This window comes from Eulemur rufifrons, chromosome 16 (assembly GCF_041146395.1).
Source record: "Eulemur rufifrons isolate Redbay chromosome 16, OSU_ERuf_1, whole genome shotgun sequence".
Lineage (NCBI taxonomy): Eukaryota > Metazoa > Chordata > Mammalia > Primates > Lemuridae > Eulemur > Eulemur rufifrons.
In genome coordinates this window covers 26,403,725-26,420,269 of record NC_090998.1, presented here as the reverse complement: position 1 = coordinate 26,420,269, position 16,545 = coordinate 26,403,725, and the positions used below count along the sequence as shown (strand labels likewise).

The 16,545-nt window shown below is 39.0% G+C and overlaps 1 non-coding gene across 1 annotated transcript; it reads right to left on the bottom strand.

Annotated features, from left to right (window-relative positions):
• Nucleotides 1-16,196: 16,196 nt before the first annotated feature.
• Nucleotides 16,197-16,303, bottom strand: LOC138397721 (U6 spliceosomal RNA). The gene has a single exon (XR_011235847.1). It is a non-coding gene; the product is annotated as a U6 spliceosomal RNA (small nuclear RNA).
• Between the last annotated feature and the right edge of the window lie 242 nt (nucleotides 16,304-16,545).

Sequence of the window (16,545 nt, the reverse complement as noted above, 5' to 3'; positions counted from 1 at the left end):
ACACTGCCTGGGGACCGGTTATATTGGGGGCATTGCAACCCCACCCCCCCATAACTCTTGACTGACACATTTTCAAGAGCCCACCTTCTGGTACTTTCTAGAATTCTGCATAAAGAAAGCATTTGTATATCATCTGTGATAATAAAATAAAAATAAATATGCATTTATTTTGACTACACTTTATTTATGATGTACCATCTCTCCAAGAATTTCATATTGCTAACTGATAATTAGGAGTTTTTTTTTTCACAGTTCCCATCACTATCCTTAAAGTTCTTGTTCCCTACATAAGGTTTAACATTTAGTGCTCTGATAATATGTCTAGTTGTCAAAGCAATGAGTTATGGTCCCATTTTCATCTAACGCAAACTTCCTTATTGAACAAGGCAAAAATGTCAACATAGAAGAAACTGACTCAATAATGCACGAAATTAAGTGTCAGGATAATTCATGAGCTATTGTTTGATTGTGGTATTTATGTGACAACTTTGTGGAATGATGACTTAATCAGAACAGCTAGTATAAATGACCTCTGGGTGACATTCAACCGTAGAAGGAAAAGTGATATAGGATGATGAGGGAAGAAGAGAAGAATAGAAGGATATAAAAATAAGGTCATGTGTGGGAAGCTCATTTATTTGTTAGTGAAATGAAATGTCTGGGTATATACAGGGTCTGAGAGGAATCAAACAAAGGAGAGAATGAAAATAAGTGGAACTGAGGTTCTGAAGAAGTTCAGAGGGAATATAATTTTAGAAAAGGTAGAGGGGTCAGCCTTGAATGGGGGAAGGTCATTTCATCCTCTAAAGAGAAGGAAAAGAGATAGGGTGGTGGGGAGGTAGATACATTTATAGGTTGGAGCAGAACCTGAGACAGATCTCTGGAGACTTTTCTTTTGGAGTATGAGGCAAGATCACTTTTGTCAGCTAAAGAGCTGTGAGTAAAGGAAAGGGGTCTTGGAAGGAGGAATTTGTAAGAACTGCTCCAGATAAGAAAGAAATGCACTCCAGAAACCAGCAAAGAAGCTGAAAGCAGCAGAGCGTCCTGCTGAAGATAAAGAAGGGTTTGTACTGTCCCTATTTCACACAGATACTTACCTGTTTTCTCCAGCAACACCTACCTGCCTGTGGTTGGAGCAGGGAGAATGGGTGTTGGCAGATCCAAATTTGGGGACAAGTAGAAAGAGTAGGAGTAGAGGGAGCTTGAAAGGGAGCAGTTAAAGGAAAGGACCTAGGCTGCATGGAGAAGGAAGCAAGATCAGGAGGAAGATCGCTGAGTACGAGAAAGTGTGTGTGCGCGTGTGTGTGTGTGTGTGCCTGCACACACCTGCGCATTGTGGGGGGTCGAATGAATGAAGGTCTTGCTGAACTGGAACTGTAGCTATAGGAGAAAGAAACTAAGAGAGCTGGAAGTAAAAAATGTCACTGTCCCAGAGTGAACTCTGAGATTCAGAAATTTCAGATATAGCAGTCTGGAGCAATGTCAAAGCTCAAGGACTTGCCTTGGAAGTAGGTTTCTAAAAATTGGGTACTTTAGTGCTTAAAATGAAAACCGATGAAAGTGTGAGGTCAAGGTTCTAGAGTGCTGAATGCTCATCCACATTGACTTTGAAGTTAAAAATACTCTCAGAAGTTGGAAAGGAGTGGACATATGTGAGCCACATATTTAATAAATAATCTGGAGGTGACAGGTAACAGCAACAAGGACTGACAGAAGCTGCAGGACTTGCAAAAGAGAAGAGACAGGCTTTCCTTTTGGCTAGAAAGCAGAGGTCTGCATTAGCAACACAGAAAGGCAGGACGATACTTGGACCACCTCACAGGGTTATTCTGGGACTCACATAAAATAATGGATGTAAAAGTCCTCCAAAGAGTGTATGTATAATTAAAATTATTATTGTGTATAAAACTATATGTTTATGTACATTAAAGCCTATCCACACACCTAAGACCTTATCAATCTTATATGCTATCAATACCACTTATTATTAATGTCAACAACTCTTGTAATGTCTCACATTTTACATTGGGTTCTTAAAGCATTTCGAGCACACATTTTAGTATTTTCTCACAAAAATCTTGGGAGATAAATAGCGTAGGTGTTATTATTCACAGACGAAGAAACTGAAAAACAGAGACGTTTAGCAATTTGACTAAGGGCAATATCAGAGATGGAGCCGAGACTTAAATTTTGATGAGAAAAAGTCAAGTTCTTCTAACTGCTGTGGGTCATGAGGTGGCTTTTCACCAGGTGTTCATTTGCTTACTGTTTTTCCTACGTAACAACGTCTAGGATACTTGTACACCTGATAACTCTCTGTTCCATATTTTTTTTTCTTAACCACTGCATATTAGAATATTAACTCTGGGAGCTCAAAAGTATTGAATTTGCAAGCAGACTCTAACCTCTATAACTAATTTCCTCTTCAAGGGTCCAAATGTTGACCTATTGGTAAATTATCTTCCAAACTGTTTTTTGGTAATAAAGACAAACCCACGGTTCTGTTCCTGAGAAATTTGTTCACCAAAAATGAACATAAAATCTTTTTTTATTGATTTTCAGGAAAATATGATGCTACTTTTAACACAAACATGCCTACTATATGTTTAAAAAACGGGGTGTTTCAATACCAAGGGCATTCTTTAGGCTAGCTCTTAAAGTAGATTTTTTGAGTTGGAAGTTTCTCTCTTAATTGAAGTTATGCTTCAATAATGACTGTATTCTTATGTTAATGCTTGCCTAATGATTATATTTTAAACTTCATGGGCCTCAGTTTCCTCATCTATATAATATATGATCCCCAGGATTGATGCGATATAGTTTTTGTAAAATGCCTTAATGTCTTGCACTTGTGAAACATTCAATACATAATAAGGGTGATTTCAATCAGCCGTCAGTTGTTATCCTGCATTTAATCGTTAGAGTATTTCCTTCCTTTGTGTGAAATGTGTCACTAGAGTGATACCAACAAGAGTAAACCGACCATTGCAAACCTGAGTCTGAAACCACAGTCTAACTTAGGAGAAGTTCACAAACTAATTACTTAAAACATGAAGCAGATAGGGAGTGATCTCTTTAAGCAAGATACAAACAGAAAATATTTGGTAGATTCACCTACATTAATAGTGAGAACTTCTGTCCTTCAAAAAACACCAAAGAGGAAGTGAAGAGACAAGTCACAGACTGGAGCATATATCATAACCCAATAGCATGAGTTATGATTAATATCTGTATGACACCAGGCAATAGCAGATAAACAGTCCTTAACAAGTACTGCTTTTTCTTAGGAAAGGCACACTTTTTTTTAACTGTCTGTTTCACTACTTCTCTAACATCTCTCTGCATCTCAGTTCATGCACAATTACAGCCTCATCATACAAGCACAAAAATACCTGTCGAAGGCCGTGCATCTAGAACAGAGTTCCTCAGCAGCCTGTGTCTGTTCTGCTGCCCAGCTCGTCTGGAGCTCCTTTCAGCCACCTCTCGTTCTCCTCTATTCTGGCCCCTACCCAAGAGTGCGCATGTATCCCTTTCTCCCCTCCCCTCCCTGCAGTGCTAGCAGGGTGATTGCCAAGGGGCTGCAGGTGGTGGATGGCCAGTATGGTACCAATGTCACACTGTGAGAGAGGTAGAAACCAGACCTGCTGGGGCCAAGGGTCATGCTGGGGAATGGGTGAGGGTAGAGGAGGACAAAAGAAGAGGGAGAGGAAGCTAGTCTTAATCCAGGAATTTTGATGTTAAATTTCCCTTTGGAGCAGAAACCAATGCCTGTTGGAGGTACTGGAAACAAGCAAAATGGCAGCAGGTGCCAGCAGGGAAAGTGAACCCAGCTGTACTCTCAGGGACTAATTTGCCTCATCAAGGGCTCGTGCCTGCCTCAGCGTAAGAATGGGAAAGAGGCTTAAATCGGCATAGTCTGCAATTCCTAACTGCTCTTCCTAAATTAAGCTTGGTGCAATAGATTTTGAACAAGCTGAATGGCCTTAATAATAAGGGAAACACTTGCATAGCACTTTGTCATGTGTCAAGCGCTGTCCTAAGCACATGACACACATAAACTCATTTACTTCTCAATACACCCCTTAGAGCAGCAGTCCCCAACTTTTTGGCACCAGGGACTGGTTTTAGAGAAGACAATTTTTCCACCCGGGGTTGGGGGAGGGTGAGAGTGTAAGGGAGACAGCAGGGGGTTGGGTGGGAGCTCAGGCAGTGATGCATAGCCCGGTTCCTAACAGGCCACATGGTTGGAGAACACAGCCTTAGACAGTATCTCTTACGAGGTTGAACCATATGAAATTACCAACATTCAACCATTTTGACCTACGAATGGCAACTATGAGTGATTCAGCCTGCATTTTGTCTGCATTTTACAGATGAAGAAAGGCAGATGCAGAACACCTAAGTAACTTGCTAGAAAGTGGCAAACCTCAGCCCAGGCCGTTGACCACCCATTTCTGTGGTCATTACTAAGCACTGAAATATCTGCCTCTCTACCATATTGAATTAAAATGGCAGAAATGGTTTCTTCCAACCTAAAAATTCTATCCATGAATCTGTGCTTTACCATTCCCAGTCTCCACACACCAATTTCTTCTTGACTTGTCTATTTCTTTTGAAATGATACCACTGCTCACTCAGTCCACTCACTGGAAATCTCACAATGGACTTTGATTTCTTACTTTATTTCTCAACCACCAGAATCTAAACCATATTTACTAAATCTATCTCAGCAGGCGCTGGAGAATTATAAGGCATGACACCTGAAAGGGACTTTAGAGATAATCTAGTCATTTTTCTAATGCTGACATAGTCACTGAGTGAGCTGTTAGCACCAACAGGACAAGAGCCTGTACTCCTGAGTTCTAGTCACTGCTCTTCTCTGTCCACCTCAGTTCTCACGGTCGACGAATGCCATAGGTGATACCTCTTTGCTTCTCTGGAACTTCAGGACCAACTGTAACACCCTAACCCTCATACATGATAATAGCTTGATTCACTAAATGCTTACTCTGTTCCAATTGCTCTTCTAAACGAAAGTGAATCAGCACATCTCCTCTATGGTACTTACTATTATAAACCCCCTTTAACAAATAGGAAACTACAGCACAGAGAGATTAAAGTGGTTTGCCTGAGGTCACACATTTCATGGCCTAGCTCTAGAGGCCATGTCCTAGATCACCTGGCCATACACCCTTCATCCCACCCTACCCTTCATTGGGCAAGCCTCAGACTTATCTGCTTTGGGACGGGGTTCCCAATCATCCCTCTTTGTGGGCTGAGTTGAAAGTCCTATCTACCAAACTCTCAGAGCTTCTATTCACATCACATTTATGTAATTAACTACTTATTTGTCTGTTTTCTCCACTGGATTGTAAATGCTTTGAGGGAAGTGACTGTGTTTTACTCTTCTTAATATGCATAGGATTTGATACAATAGCTGACACAGTAATCCCTGAATAAATACTTGTTGAATGAATGTATGAAAGAATGAAGGGCACCTAGCTAATCTACCAATTATTCCAATGATCTTCCATCTTGAAGTAAGCTGGGCAAATTAGTGAGATATTTAATGTGTGTGGGCAACAGAGACAGGTGACCCTTCATTTGCCTTCCTTAGTAACCAAATATAAGCCTTTTGATGGTTACTCTGCAAATGTTTGGTCATGAACTTTGCACACTATTAACACAGTAGTTTTTTTTTCACCCATTGTCACTGTATCTAGGATCCAAATTAGGTTTTTTGTTTTGTTTTGTTTGTTTGTTTGAGACAGAGTTTCACTCTGTTGCCCAGGCTAGAATGCCATGGCGTCAGCCTAGCTCACAGCAACCTCAAACTCCTGGGCTCAAGCGATCCTCCTGCCTCAGCCTCCCGAGTAGCTGGGACTACAGGCATGCGCCACCATTCCCAGCTAATTTTTCTATATATATTTTTAGCTGTCCATATAATTTCTTTCTATTTTTAGTAGAGACGGGGTCTCACTCTTGCTCAGGCTGGTCTCAAACTCCTGAGCTCAAACAATCCATCTGCCTCGGCCTCCCAGAGTGCTAGGATTACAGGTGTATGCCATCTCGCCCGGCCCAAATTAGTTTTAAATTTTATATTTTGATTTTTGAGAGTGAAATATTTCCAAGAGGATGCATTCATTTGTTTTATTTTGCCTAACACATTAGAGCAGAAATTATTTTCTTTTAAGCAGGTTAGGTAAGTATTTGACCTTAACACTGAGCATCCTAGACAAGTCACAATGGGCTTCAGAAGTCTTTACAGTGAGATATGTTTCAAATGACTTTATGCTTAATTGTGTTAGTTCTAACTGAGGTGTCCAGAATGCTACTGTGTCCCCTGATTTAAAATCTTATGCAAAAATCTAATAAATGATATTGAATCAATTGGGAAAATATATTTTTATTTCTCACATTGTATAAAAAATTCCAGATGGATAGCATATCTTAGGAGAACAGGAAAAACAATAAAGATTTTATTTATTCATAATCCTCCTGACTTACGAGTAGGCAAAAAATCCTTCTAACTATAGAATAATAATAATAATAATAAATTGAACTCCATTAAAATTAAGACTTTGTTTTCATCAGAAGAAAAAATTAAGACAGTAAAATGACAAGCTATAGATTGGGAGAAGACATTCACAAAACAGATACCCAACAAAGGAATTGTATCCAGAGTATACCCACAAATCACTATGAAAAAAGACAGATGATCCAATAGACAAATGGACAAAGACTTGGGCACTTCACAGCAGAAGTTATCCGAGGAGATGACAAACATATGAAAATGTGCTCTATCTTTTCAGTCATCAAAGAAATACAAATAAAACTACTGTGTCATACAACTACTCTCCCACCGAAATGGCTAAAATGAAAATGACAGAAAATAAGAAGTGTTGACAAACATGTGGGACGAGGGGAATTCTTGACTACTCTGCTGGGAGTAGAAACTGAACAATCACTTTGGAAAACTCTTTGGCATATTTTATTAAAGCTCTCTACATAGATTAATTTCACACCTAGGTATGCCCAACAGAAATGTGTACATATGTTCAACAAAAGACATCCACAAGAATGTTGATAGCTCTGTTCCTAAGAACTTTGCAGTCTTCATCAACAGCAGAATGGATAAAGTGTGGTACAGTCCCACGATGGAATACCATACAGCAATGAGAATGAATAACCTACAAATACACATACAATCTGATGAATCTCACAAACATAACGTTGAGCAAAGAAGCCAGACACAAAAATGTGTATACTATATGATTTCATTTACATAAACTCCAAAAGCTGGTGAAGCCAATCTATGTTTGAATTTAGCTAATCTACAACTTAGAACTCAGTTTACACTGGGGGACAATAGGTAGTGACTGGCCAGGAGCATGAAAGGAGATTCTAGGGGGCTGATGATGTTTTTTCCTCTCTTTTTTGACCAGGAAACTGGAATCTGAGAGATGCTTGACTGTGTTAAACTTAAAGCATTTATGATATATTTGCTTTTTCACAGGTATCTTATACTTAATAAATAATAATAAAAATCACATGGAGAAGAAATTCTTGGTGAAGTAGTAGTCATTACTTACATTCATTATTAATCCATACCTAAAATATATGTTTTTCTTTTCTTTTGTTTCTTTTTTTTTTAGTACACAGAAAGTATATTATAGATCGTTTCATCATCATATTCCATTGTGATAAGGAAGAGTCAAGTATTAGTTTCCTGGTTGTAATGGCTTGAATTGTGTCCCCCTCCCATAAACATTTTTATACTGATGTCCTAAACACCAACCAGAATCTCAGAACGTGACCTTAGTCGAAAATATGATACTTGCAGAGTTAGGATGAGGTCACACTGGAATAGGGTGGGTCTATAATCCACTATGAAGGGTGTCTTTATAAAAAGAGGAAGTTTGGACACAGAGACATGCAACAAAGGAGGATGATATGAAGGCACAGGGAGAGGACAGCATCTCCAAGCCAAGAAAGAAATATCTGGAACATATCTTTCCCTTCAACCCTGCCGACACCTTGATCTCAGACACCTAGGCTAAAAAACTGTGAGACGATACATTTTCTTTTGTTTAAGCCACCCAGTTTGTGGTACTTTGTTACAGCAGCTCCAGCTAACGAATAGATTGGGAAGACTGACAAGTAACTTGCCTGTGAACACCCAACCAGAGAGTCAGAAGTGAAGGTAACATTAAAGGCTTTTCTGCATTGGGAACGCCCACCTTCCACACTCTACCTCAATTAGCATCTCACACACTTGGCCAGGCTGCTCTAGGAAATAGAAAACAATGGAAGTTGTTATGCAGGGGAATGGCATGATCCTTCCTCTGTTTGGGAACAATGGCATGTAAAATCCTAAGCATCCAAACAGCTGTATGGTTCCTGGGAGGAAGCCTCAGAAGGGATCTTTCCAGACCTGGCAGGGGCCAGGATTGGGAGTACTTCAAGGAGCTAAAACAGCTGGGTCCATTGTTCCTACAGCAGTGGTTTCCCATCTTGTTTTGGACAGGATGTCTGTGAGAATCTGTTGAAAGCTATAAATGCTCTCATCAGATGAATGTCCATAACCATTCAGATTAGGAGTATAGATAAAGATTTTCAGGGCAGAGGATTGTTTTTTGATATTGCCTCCAGAAATAAAGATGGGTAGCTGAAGATAATGGGTTTTCCACTTGTCATCTTAGAGGAAGTCAGCAACTAACTACTGGCCCTATGGCAAAACTCAAAGGTGTCGTTCCGGAAACTTCTTCACATTGGTTACATTTGCTCTTCCCCCTCACTTTTTCCTCACTAATTAGCAGGTAAATATTCACAACATAAAGAGATTGTGTGTCTATCTTTATAGAAAAAAAGGAAAGGGGCATTGCAAGCTATGCCTTAGGCACATTTGGGTAAAAAGAAGACCTGGGGAGAGAATGAATAACTAAGAGGAGGGGAGCATAGGCTAACTAATCCCCAGGACTTGTGATGAATAAAGGAGAACATTGTTTTCTTGGGAAGAATTATCGTTATCTTCTGTATGGAATTTTTGATATTTCATTTTAATTCCATTTCCCGTCACACCCTTATTGGTGCTAACTGCTCAGTGCTATGGGAAGTCAAGTTATTGATTGCGGCTGGTTAGAAGAGGGAAAAAGGGTAGAGATACACAAACATTTTGTATTTATACACTGGGGATCGTTATGGAAAGATTTCACAAACTTCTAGGTTGTAAGTGGTCAAATATTGCTCAAAGAGTAGGGGGTACTATGTTTAAGGCAGGTACACTAACTTGTTCCCCATTATATTTGCAAAGCTAAACATCCCGTCTGGCACATGGTAAACACTCAATAAATAATATGAATGAATATATAAATGAATAGAATGGTCACAAAAAATGATACATTTTTTGTCATAAAATTTGATACCAGCCTAGATGCACCCATTAAATAGATGTGGGACATGCCACTTTATGTCTTTGGGATCAGCTTTTCTATAAAAGGAGAGAATCGGACCAAATGTAGATATGGTACTCAAACATTCTACAATTTAGAGTGTGAATATACTTAGTTAAGACAAAGCTATTTGTAGTCACCACTATGTATTGTAGACAAGATGGTGTGATATATGTCAACATATATAGTATGTCTAGGAGTTCAGGAAAGTCTAATTTGAGAAAATTTTGCTCTGTCCTAAAAGAAACTGAGACCTAAATTTACCTAAAGTGCAATCCTGTGATCACTCAGCAGCACTTGCATAACTATTGCCTTGGGCAGAGCTGGACCAAAATAGTAGGAGGAAAAGAAGGAAGAAGCAATGTGTCACAGTTCTATTAAGGAGAAAGTTTTGGCAAGTACAAGTTGCTGAGAAAGAAGCAAACTGCTCATTTGGACTAGAGAAATTAATTTTTTCAAGCCATCAAAGATTTCTGCAGCTTTCAGAATAGGTTGAAAGCTCTTTGGTAAGACAACAACACGTGTCCATCTTTTAGATTATGTGCTTAGCTTCAGGGCAGATATGTCCTGAAGGTCCTGTGTAAACAAAACGCAGTGGAAAGATTAAATTCAGAATAAAACAATAGTTACAGTGTAAAAGAAATAAAAATACAGACTGACATAAAGTTGATTTTATGAATATTTATTAATATTTATCAGAAACAAATATTAATTTACATGGACAGTTTCTCTTAAGATTTAGAAAAGTGGCTCTTGGTTTTAATTAAGTGAATACTGTCCATCTTTAAGATGCTTTTATTACTGGCTAAAACTATGCTACTGCTATCCACATACCTTTTAGTATTAAATATCCTTTATTGAAAAGAATAAGGAAAAAATCTTTACTATATGCACATACACTGAATTGTTACAGCTTTTTAAATTCAGTCTGTCCAATTCTTCAAGGCGATTCCTTTGGTTTCTTGACAGTACTGTGCATTGGTGGATCTAACTCAGCTTAAAGTGTTTAAGTGGTTTCAAGTATGTTGAGACCAGACCACAATGGTCTTCCTAATGTGCAAGGATCTTGCTCTGAAGAATACCTGGGGGTTTTGCTGACTTTTGTGGAATGTTTCTTCTCAATCACCTGTGATAAATAGTATACTATTTTTCTAAGATGGCCTAAAATGTGGAGTGTTTTCACAATGACTTTTTCTCATTTAGTGGCTCAGGAAATATTATTCTTGCCTCCTGTGGTCATCCTGTTCTTTACCAGTGAATACTACTGATCCAACAAACTCTTCAGCTGCGGTAGAAGAAGGATGAGTAAGTGGGTTGGAGAGGCCGTATTTTTGCCTTTTCGACACAAATTCACAGGGAAGAGTGTTTGCTTTCCCTTCCTCCCTTCAAGTGTATACTTTGATGTTTTGGGGCCATCTCTGGAAAAGCCTGGGAAGCTAAAAGGCCTTAAAAGCAAGATAATAGCATGTCCAAAAGCCATAGAGGATACATATTATCAACTGCAGCTTGAAAATGTTTTTTTCTGGACTGCAGAGCTTAAGGATACAAAATTATCTAGGATTTTTAAATAAACTATAAAACAATAAACCAATGCTATTCTTAGTGTTTGACAACTATAGTAAGACTAATTTTTTTTTTCACTGTTTTCTTTATCACATTGTCGGCTACACAAAAAATATATAAAGTTCCTTTCTTAAATACTGGTGCTGAATAAAGTGGGAAAATGTCTCTTGACTGGAGCTCTCACCAGAAACCAGTTCTCTTTTTAAAGCTAGGTCTCTCATGGAAATATCCTAATGACTCTGGTGAGCAATGAGCCCCATATTCCATACTATTTGAGCCCACACAACAGTCCCATCTGAAAGATTTCATGACAGCAGGGACAGGGCTAAGCATCAAGCCTTGAGTATCTTATTTTCTGATTCTACATCCCACAGAAATACCTGGACCAGCTGTTCCCATATTTTGCACCTATGCTGGGCTGGCTACTTGTGAAACACCTGGGGATCCTGGTTCAGTAGGTGTGGGGTGGGGACAAAGAAAAGTGTATTTCTGTCACCCCAAATTAAGATTATCACCCTTTTAAACCATCACTCTTCACACACACACACACACACACACACACGCATTAATAAAAAATACATTTGTCTCATTAATGAAGTAAAAATCAGAGGTAACTACTCACAGGAAATCCATTCTGCTCAGAGGCAGCAGGATAAGAAAGCTAAATAATACTAGATTTACTTATGCCCTCTACTTGTTGGGGCTGTAGTTCTATTTATCTGAGTACTCATCCTTTATATATAAGTTCAAATATTTGAACAACATGTAAAAGCTACCACCTTCAAGACTATCTTCTGCTCTTCAGATGGGCATGTAACATTAGCTACACTAATCATCAACAAAAACTGGCATTTTTTTGTGACTCCAATGCCAATGTTTTTATTTGTTAAAGTAATATTATTTTCAATCAACAGATCATAAATTATATTTATGGGGTACAATGCAATGTTTTGATATATGTATATAATGTGGAATGATTAAATCAAGCTAATTAATGTATCTATCACCTCATTTATTATTTTTGTGGTGAGACATTTGAGATGTACTTGGTAATTTGAAGTATACAATATACTATAATTGACTATACTCACCCAGCTGTGCAATAGATCTCCAAACCTATTCCTTCTGCCGAACTGAAACTTTGGACCCTTCAGCCAACAACTTCCCTACTCCCTTCAACTTCTGGTAACCACCATTCTATTAAATACTTTCTACTTCTATGAGTTCAACTTTTTTAGATTCCACTTATAATTGAGATCATATGGTATTTATCTTTTCTGCCTGAATGCCAATTATGTTTGAAGAGCTACTAGGAAGTCAATTTACCTATTTTATATCTACCCCCTAACATATAAAACAAATGAAAAACAAAACAATTAGGATTACCTATGGCTGGTGAGTTTAATAGCCTAGAGCAGGGGTCGGTAAACATTTTCTGTAAAAGGCCAGATGGTAAATATATTAGGCTTTGGAGGTCACGATAATTCATTGGTTAGGGCACTAAAGCAGCCATAGACAATAAGACTAGATGAATGACATTGGCTGATTTCTGATAAAACTTTATTTATAGACACTGAAATTTGGATTTCATATAATTTTCCCATGTCGCAGAATATTATTCTCCTTTTGATTTTTTTTCCACCATTTAAAAATATACGAACCATTCTTAGCTTAACAGATAGACCAAAAGGCAGGGGCCAGATTTGACCCTTGGGTGCCGACCCCTGGGCTAAAGCACAGAGCTGACGAAGCCATGGAAAGAGTCCATAGCTGTGTGAACCCATTTCTTCTGTTATGGTCTGTTGCATTGTTCTTTGGTTGTAGGTAGCATTCCTGCCACCAGCCTACCAACATGTAAATAACATGCATGGGAACCAGGAAAGAGGATGTGTGAGACTCACTGCAAAAATCATTGTTCCTACACGGAAGGCAAAATGCATTTGTATAGGCAATAGGTTTCTTAGGTCAAACTAAGATGATTGCCGCAGTGGTTTTTCTGGCCCAGCCCCCCAGCTAGCTGGCCTTCCGAGGAGGCATGAGTTAGCATACTTATGTAACCAAGGTGTTATCTTCTATGTGAACCCATGTGATCACGTTTTCCCATGGCATGTTGCCACTATTGTTCAGAGCCATATATAAGCGCTCGCCATGATCTCCGCCATGCTTTTCGCTGCTGCTGTATCCCCCAGACAAAAAAGAGCATGTCTCACCTGCCTGCTGCCGTAAGCCTTTTCTTCCAATTTCTGAAGCCTGTGCTGGAGCACACGCTAGCCACAGAGCTTCCTCCTCACGCTATGGGATGCCCTATGTAGTCACACGGTGTTGCTCTGCAGGGGAGAGCTTCCAAACATCAGACAAAGTCCAGACCTCCCACGGAACATGACCAGGCCCTGTAACGTCTTCCCTACCATTTATGCTTCAGGTTCCTTATGGGCAAATCTAGGCTGGACAGAATGTACCTTAGTGAGATCCTGCATAGCCTTGCCAGGAAAGTAAAAATTAACAACAAACAAACAACACAAATTTTGCTTTTAATGAGACTGCAGATCTTATTTGTGAATGTCTCTTATCCATATAGCAGAGATGGTTTCATCATCAACTTAATGCCTGTTAACAGAGTCAATTCCAGGGTCCTGCTTTTCCCCAACTAAATAGCATTAAAGAAATGAGAGAAGCTTATGGTTAATAGAGAGCTGCAGATGTTAAAAGGTTTAATCTATTAATATAGGGCAGCAATTCCCAAAGCACGTTATGCTAAATGCTGACTCTGTTAGATGTTCCACCGGAAAAGCGTTTCAAGGTCAAATAAGTTTGGGAAGTGTGGTATAAAATATCCCTCCATTCCTGATGATTCTTAACATGCGTTAGTATATTAAAGGCTCTGAGGATTCCTGCAATAAAACTGCTTAACTAGGTTAAATCAAGTGTTTCTCAAAGTTATACGATCAGGGAAGCTTGTCTTTCTTTCACTTAACTGTTAATATGCTAGGAAACTAATGATCCACAGCCTACATTTTGGGAAACACTGCAGCAGACAAGGCAGAAGAATGAAAAGGTTTTAAGCAGGAGAGTGAATTGTGTTTTAGAATAATCACTTTGGGGAGGATCAGACCTTTCTCTCCTAGTTTTTCTCATTTTAGAAATTACACCCTATGTCATCCATATACTGAAGTCAGAAAAACAGTAGCTATAGCTGTTGTAGTGATAACTTTCCAAAAAAATTATAAAAGGCAAGCACGGTTTAAAAAATAATTCACACAGTTCAGAGGATAAAGCAAATATCTCCTTCCTCCTTTCTCTCATCCCTATCCCAGCAGCTGGTATACCTACCAGAGGTCCTAACTGGGGTTATTAGTTTGTTTTATTTTTCCATTCCTCTAATGGCAACTTTACATTATATGCATATGAGCCTATTGTTTTGGATTAGAAACATTCAGCAGTATCTATTAAAGGCATTCATTCTCACACTTCGTTCTGTTTTATCCACCTTCCGTATCCAATCAATCACCCAGCTGTGTCAATCCAGCGTTCAAAACCTACCTCAAGTCTGTGCACTTCTCTCCCTCTTCCTTGTCAGTAATCTGACCTGCACTCTGTCCTAAGTGGTCCTACTTCCAACCCGTTATCCCTCCGGTCCATTCTCCTTATCGTGTCCATAAAGATTTCCTTAAAATAGAAATTAGGCCAGTCTCTGGCTTAAAAGCCTTCAGTGGCTTCCCACTAAAATCAAATTCAAAATCTTTATCAAGACCTGTGCCGTGTGGCATGAGCAGCCACCTGCCCCCACTGGTGTCCAGTCTGTCAGCAGCTTCCTCACCAAACTGCAGCCACATCAGTGCCTTCTTTCTGTCCCTAGACACCTCCAGCTTTTTCTCTCCATAGGGCCTTCCTGTGTACAATTTTCTCTGCCCAAATCGCTTTTTCCTCTTTTATTTTTGATCAAGTTCACTCCTAAGCTTCTTTCAAATATCAATTTCAATCATTCTTTCTCACAGAGCCCTTCCCAGAGCACCCAACTGAGTCAGTGTCCTTGTTTTTTCTCATAGCATTCTGTTCTTCACACTACTTCCCGAAATTTGCTATTATATGTTTATTTTATAAATGTAAGTTCCAAGACGATAGGGAACACATCTGCTTTGTTCACCACCAAATGTGGGGAAAATTGGCATGATGTCTGGTCACAGAATGGGCTTAATAATTATTTATTACATGAATATAGCTAGCCAGTGGGAATTTCTCTTATAGTTTTATCTCCAGCCTTTTCCTTACCTAAAACATTAGCTCCATCCAGATTTTCCTTTTTCATACACTTATCACCCAAAGTCTCAATTGTTCATCTCTATTAGGACCAAAACTTTAAAGGCCAGCTCATAAACTTTTTCTCCTAGGCTTCCCTTAGCATTTCAGCATATTTTATTCTCTTCTTGGAAACGCATTGCACTTATTTTCTGCACTACTCATTTGGTGTCCAATATTCCATTGCCTTGTAACAACGTATTAGCTGTTGTAAATTAATGCCTTATGTTCACATATTTTGTCTTGCTAATGATGTCCGTAAGTTTACTGAATGCAGGGCCCAGTACTCTGTATCCTAACTCACACAGCACGCCCCTGTACAGTGTACTTTCTGCACCCACCCCTTATAGTGCCCCCATTATAAGACTCTAATATGGAAATTTGATCCATTTCCTCTTATTCTATTTTCTTCCTCAGGGGTTCTGAGTGTGTTGCCATCATGCTGGGAAGGACAGCTGGGATAAAGGTGAGTGCCGAGGTCAGAGAGAAACAGTTAAGGGAGGAGTCTTGGGACAGAGGACTGGCCTGTTTTCTCGATTCCTCTTTAACAGGCACCAGAGTTACCAAAGGTGACTAGGTGTACTTGGTAAGGAACTAGGTGGACTTTATATTTGTTTTTTTTTTTTAATAAATATTTTCTCCTTTATTCAGTTTGGTTTTGCTCTATCAGGCCGGTATAGGATTAAAAGTTTAGGAATGATCAGTGAAGACAGAGAATATCATAGAGAAATTCATATTTAGGTTTATCAAGGTGGAAATAAAATTTGTTTTGTAGTATTTTAGCCAAATCATAAAAATTTCTTTTTTCCATATTGGCGATACGGAAAGAAGGGATTATTTATTTATTTATATATTTTATTTTATTTTTTTATTTCAGCTTATCAAAAAAATATGGAACGCTTCATGAATTTGCATGTCATCCTTGCGCAGGGTCCATGCTAATCTTTGTATAGTTCCAATTTTATTTTATTTATTTATTTTTTTTGAGACAGAGTCTCACTCTGTTGCCCAGGCTAGAGTGAGTGCCGTGGCGTCAGCCTAGCTCACAGCAACCTCAAACTCCTGGGCTCAAGCGATCCTCCTGTCTCAGCCTCCGGAGTAGCTGGGACTACAGGCATGCACCACCATGCCCGGCTAATTTTTTCTATATATATTTTTAGCTGTCCATATAATTTCTTTCTATTTTTAGTAGAGATGGGGTCTCACTCTTGCTCAGGCTGGTCTCGAACTCCTG